Here is a 6,023-nt window from a genome sequence, read left to right as displayed (position 1 = left end):
TAACAAAAGCATTTCCACTCCTCTGTAACAGAGTCTCCCGTCAATATTTTAAATCCATTCAGTGGCACTAACATATCTAGACGAAGCATGGATTGTAGACTAGTCCATGCATCTGATGCACAAGAAGAAAAGGCAGTCTTGCCCAATACTGTGAATGTCCTGGGGTCTTTAAGTAGCAACCACCTAGCTTACCGGCTATGGTAACTGCTGGTGGTGAAGGAGACCAGACTATAGAGGTAAAGTGGGAGTTGACACAAAAAGGCTTTGTAGAAGAACACATGTGTTCCCCAAAGCAAGGTCAAATACAGGGTCAACTATGACCCCTATTGGGAGAAACATTGAAATAACAGTCACACCCATAGAGAACAATAGCTATCCCATTATGGCATCTGTGAGCACACAGGCAGCGCCATTGAGGCCATCTCCATTTTGAAGTCGTCCATTTTCTTATTTTACTACTACTAAGAGTTGGTGAACAATCTGAAAAGGTGCATACTGACACCTGGAGTGTGTTTTTAAACAGGTATAAAGACCAGGTAGGTGATTTACTGCCACCTGCAGTTATGGAATGTTTGCTCACGAATGTAATTCATTGGCTAATCCCTCCTGATGACCTGGATGGAATTATGTGATCCTTCCTTAACCGATAGGAAGTCCCACCCAGTTGACCACTTCAAAATGGCTCTGCCCATGATAAAACTGGCTTTTGAGCACAAGAGGCATCTATCATTCTCTATGGTCATACCTTATCTCATTAACATGTTGATGAAACATAGTGTCTCAATAGCAAGGCAATGCTCACTGAGTCTGTACATAGTCAAAGCTATGTCCTTAAGTTTGGGTCAGTCACTCTGTTTAGGGCCAAAGAGCATTCTAATTTGCTCTGTTTTTTTGTTAATTCTTTCTAATGTGTCAAGTAATTATCTTTTTGTTTTCTCATGACTTGGTTGGGTCTAATTGTGTTGTTGTCCTGGAGCTCTGTGGGGTCTGTTTGAGTTTGTGAACAGAGCCCCAGGACCAGCTTGCTTAGGGGACTCTTCTCCAGGTTAATCTCTCTGTAGGTGATGGCTTTGTTATGGAAGGTTTTGGGAATCGCTTCCTTTTAGGTGGTTGTAGATTTGAACGTCTCTTTTCTGGATTTTGATAATTAGCGGGTATCGGCCTAATTGTGCTCTGCATGCATTATTTGGTGTTTTAAATTGTACACTGAGGATATTTTTGCAGAATTCTGCATGCAGAGTCTCAATTTGATGTTTGTCTCATTTTGTGAATTCTTGGTTGGTGAGCGTACCCCAGACCTCACAACCATAAAGGGCAATGGGTTCTATAACTGATTCCAGTATTTTTAGCCAGATCCTCATTGGTATGTCAAATATGATGTTCATTTTGAAGGCATAGAAGGCCCTTCTTGCCTTGTATCTTAGCTGGCTCACAGCTTTGTGGAAGTTACCTGTGGCTCTGATGTTTAGGCCGAGGTATGAATAGTTTTTTGTGTGGCCATGGTGTCGAGATGGAATTTGTATTTGTGGTCCTGGCCGACTTTACCTTTTTTGGAACATCGTTATTTTTTGTCTCACTGAGATTTACTGTCAGGGCCCAGGTCTGACAGAATATGTGCATAAAATCTAGGTGCTGCTGTAGGCCTCCTTGGTTGGTGATAGAAGCACCAGATCATCAGCAAACAGCAGACCTTTGACTTCAGATTCTAGTAGGGTGATGCCGGGTGCTGCCGACTGTTCTAGTGCACTCGCCATTTCATTGATATACAGTTGAAGTCGGAAGTTTACATGCACTTAAGTTGGCGTCATTTCAACCACTCCACAAATGTCTTGTTCAACAAACTATAGTTTTGGCAGGTTGGTTAGGATATCTACTTTGTCCAGGACACAAGTAATTTTCCCAACAATTGTTTACAGACAGATTATTTTACTTATAATGCACTATATCACAATTCCAGTGGGTCAGAAGTTTAAATACACTAAATTGACTGTGCCTTTAAACAGCTCGGGAAATTCCAGAACATGATGTCATGGCTTTAGAAGCATCTGATAGGCAAGTTGACATCATTTGAGTCAATTGGAGGTGCACCTGTAGGCCTACCTTCAAAGGCCTACCTTCAAACTCAGTGCCTCTTTGCTTGACATCATGGGAAAATCTAAAGAAATCAGCCAAAAAGAATTGTAGACCTCCACAAGTCTGGTTCATTCTTGGGAGCAATTTCCAAACACCTTGAAGGCACCACATGCATCTGTACAAAGAATAGTACGCAAATATAAACACCATGGGACCATGCAGCCGTAATACCACTCAGGAAGGAGACGCATTCTGTTTCCTAGAGATGAACGTACTTTGGTGCAAAAAGTGAAAATCAATCCCAGAACAACAGCAAAGGACCTTGTGACGATGCTGGAGGAAACAGGTACAAAAGTATCTACATCCACAGTAAAACGAGTCCTATATCGACATAACCTGAAAGGCCGCTCAGCAAGGAAGAAGCGACTGCGCCAAAACCGCCATAAAAAAAATCCAGATTAAGGTTTGCAAATGCACATGGGGACAAGATCAGACTTTTTGGAGAAATGTCCTCTGGTCTGATGAAACAAAAATAGAACTGTTTGGCCATAATGACCATCGTTATGTTTGGAGGAAAAAGCCAAAGAACACCATCCCAACCGTGAAGCACGGAGGTGGCAGCATCATGTTGTGGGGGTGTTTTGCTGCAGCAGGGACTGGTGCTCTTCACAAAATAGATGGCGTCATGAGGAAGGAAATTGTATGGATATATTGAAGCAACATCTCAAGACATCAGTCAGGAAGTTAAAGCTTGGTCGCAAATGGGTCTTCCAAATGGACCATGACCCCGAGCATACTTCCAAAGTTGTGACAAAATGGCTTAAGGACAACAAAGTCAAGGTGTTGGAGTGGCCATCCACAAATCCCTGACCTCAATCCTATAGAACATTTGTGGGCAGAACTGAAAAAGCATGTGCGAGCAAGGAGGCCTACAAACCTGACTCAGTTACACCAGTTCTGGCAGGAGGAAAGGGCCAAAATTCACCCAACTTATTATGGGAAGCTTGTGGTTGGCTACCCGAAATGTTTGACCCAAGTTAAACAATTTAAAGGCAATGCTACCAAATACTAATTGAGTGTATGTAATCTTCTGACCCACTGGGAATGTGATGAAAGAAATAAAAGCTGAACTAAATATTTCTCTGTACTATTATTCTGACATTTCACATTCTTAAAATAAAGTGGTGACCTAATTGACCTAAGACAGGGAATTTTTACTAGGATTCAATCTCAGGAATTGTGATAAACTGAGTTTAAATGTACTTGGCTAAGGTGTATGTAAACTTCCGACTTCAACTGTATATGTTGAAGAGTGTGAGGCATAAGGTGCATCCCTGACTCACCCCAAGGCCCTTTGGAAAGAAATATGTGTGTGTTTTTTTGTCAATTTTATCCGTACACTTGTTGTTTGTGTACATGGATTTTATAATGCCATACGTTTTCCCCCCAACACCACTTTCCATCCATTTGTATAGCAGACCCTCATGCCAAATTTAGTCAAAGCGTTTTTTGAAACCAACAAAGCATGAGAAGACTTTGCCTTTGTTATTCTTTGTTTGTTTGTCAATTAGGGTGTGCAGGGTGAATATCAAATCAAATCAAATCAAATCAAATGTATTTATATAGCCCTTCGTACATCAGCTGATATCTCAAAGTGCTGTACAGAAACCCAGCCTAAAACCCCAAACAGCAAGCAATGCAGGTGTAGAAGCACGGTGGCTAGGAAAAACTCCCTAGAAAGGCCAATACCTAGGAAGAAACCTAGAGAGGAACCAGGCTATGTGGGGTGGCCAGTCCTCTTCTGGCTGTGCCGGGTGGAGATTATAACAGAACATGGCCAAGATGTTCAAATGTTCATAAATGACCAGCATGGTCGAATAATAATAAGGCAGAACAGTTGAAACTGGAGCAGCAGCACAGTCAGGTGGAAGTTGAAACTGGAGCAGCAGCATGGCCAGGTGGACTGGGGACAGCAAGGAGTCATCATGTCAGGTAGTCCTGGGGCATGGTCCTAGGGCTCAGGTCAGTTGAAACTGGAACAGGAGCATGGCCAGGTGGACTGGGGACAGCAAGGAGTCATCATGTCAGGTAGTCCTGGGGTCTGTCGTACGGTAATTTGGTAAAAAGACAATTTGACATTTGATCCAATTTTTTTTTTAGCTGAGGCAATGTACAAGTCTGCTGTTAATGATAATGCAGAGGATTTTCCCAAAGTTGCTGTTGACGCATGTCCCATTGGTAGTTATTGGAGTCAAATTTGTCTCCACTTTTGTGGATTGGCGTGATCGGTCCTTGGTTCCAAATATGGAAGAAGATGCCAGAGCTGAGGAGGATGTGAATGAGTTTAAGTATAGCCATTTGGAATTTGTTGTCTGTATATTTTATAATTTCATTGAGGATACCATCAACATCACAGGCCTTTTTGGGTTGGAGGGTTTGTATTTTGTCCTGTAGTTCATTCAATGTAATTGGAGAATCCAGTGGGTTCTGGGAGTCTTTAATAGTGGATTCTAAGCTTTGTATTTGATCCTGTATATGTTTTTGCTGTTTGTTCTTTGTTATAGGGCCAAAAAGATTGGAGAAATGGTTTACCCATACATCTCCATTTGGATAGATTTTGTTGTTTGTTTAGCATTTTCCAATTTTCCCAGAATTGGTTAAGCTGATTTCTGACGCACTGTTCCTTCTTTATCCTTCGTATTTCTTTTGTGATTCACCATAGTGAAGGCGTAGACTCAGGTTTTCTGGGTCTCTATGTTTTTGGTTGGATAGGTTTCTCAATTTCTTTCTTAGGTTTTTGCATTCTTCATAAAATCCTTTGCCATTGTTATTCATTTTCTTCGGATTTCTGTATGACATTTTTGTATTTGATAGGGAAGCTGAGAGGTCAAATATAATGTTTAGGTTTCCTACTGCCAAGTTTACACCTTCACTATTACAGTGAAACGTTTTGTCCAGGAAGTTGTCTAAAAGGGATTGAATTAGTTGTTGCCTAATTGTATTTTTCTAGGTTTCCACACTACATTTCTTCAATCTATAGCATTTCTTAATATTATTCAGCTCCTTTGGCTCTCTTTCTCTCTCTCTCTCTTTCTCTCTCCCTCTCCCTCTCCCTCTCCCTCTCCCTCTCTCTCTCTCTCTCTCTCTCTCTTAGTCTGTGTGTGCATTTCTAACAACATCCCAATATTCTCATATTCTACCCTTGATGTTCTTGCTGCTTTTCTTCTACCCACTCCCACCTGTCCTCATTTCCCTCCTTTCTTCATCACCCAGGTGATCACCTCTTCTACATCATCATCAAAAGCCAGTGGTGTAAAGTACTTAACTAAAATACTTTAAAGTACTACTTAAGTAGTTTTTTGAGGTATCTGTACTTTACTATTGAAATTTTTGACAACTTTTACTTTAATTTCACTACATTCCTAAAGAAAATAATGTACTTTTTACATTTTCCCTGATAGCAAAAAGTACTTATAAAGTTATATTTTGACAGGAAAATGGTCCAATGCATACACTTATCAAGAGAACATCCCTGGTCATCCCTACTGCCTCTAATAAATGTGTAAATAAATGTCAGTGTTGTAGTGTACACCTGGCTATCCGTAAAGTAAAATAAAAAAAATAACATTGTGCTTTCTGGTTTTATACTATTAATCATTTTACTTGCGATACTTAAGTATATTTAAAACCAAACACTTTTAGACTTTTACTCAAGTAATATTTTACTCTCACTTTGACTTGAGTCATGTTCTATTAAGGTATCTTTTCTTTTACTACAGTATGACTTTTGGGTACTTTTTCCACCACGGTCAAAAGCATCGACTGATTATAGCCCTAGTATACGTAGAACTATGGGCCGGGAAAAATAACCTTCAAGCTGTTTCTCAGCAAAATTATTCCTATTTTGATGCAATCGTTTAAAAATAACTTATTTTATCACAACATCATAT

The sequence above is a fragment of the Oncorhynchus kisutch genome, linkage group LG15 (assembly GCF_002021735.2).
Source record: "Oncorhynchus kisutch isolate 150728-3 linkage group LG15, Okis_V2, whole genome shotgun sequence".
Lineage (NCBI taxonomy): Eukaryota > Metazoa > Chordata > Actinopteri > Salmoniformes > Salmonidae > Oncorhynchus > Oncorhynchus kisutch.
The sequence above is the reverse complement of the archived record's forward strand: the minus strand, read 5'-3'. Positions refer to the sequence as shown.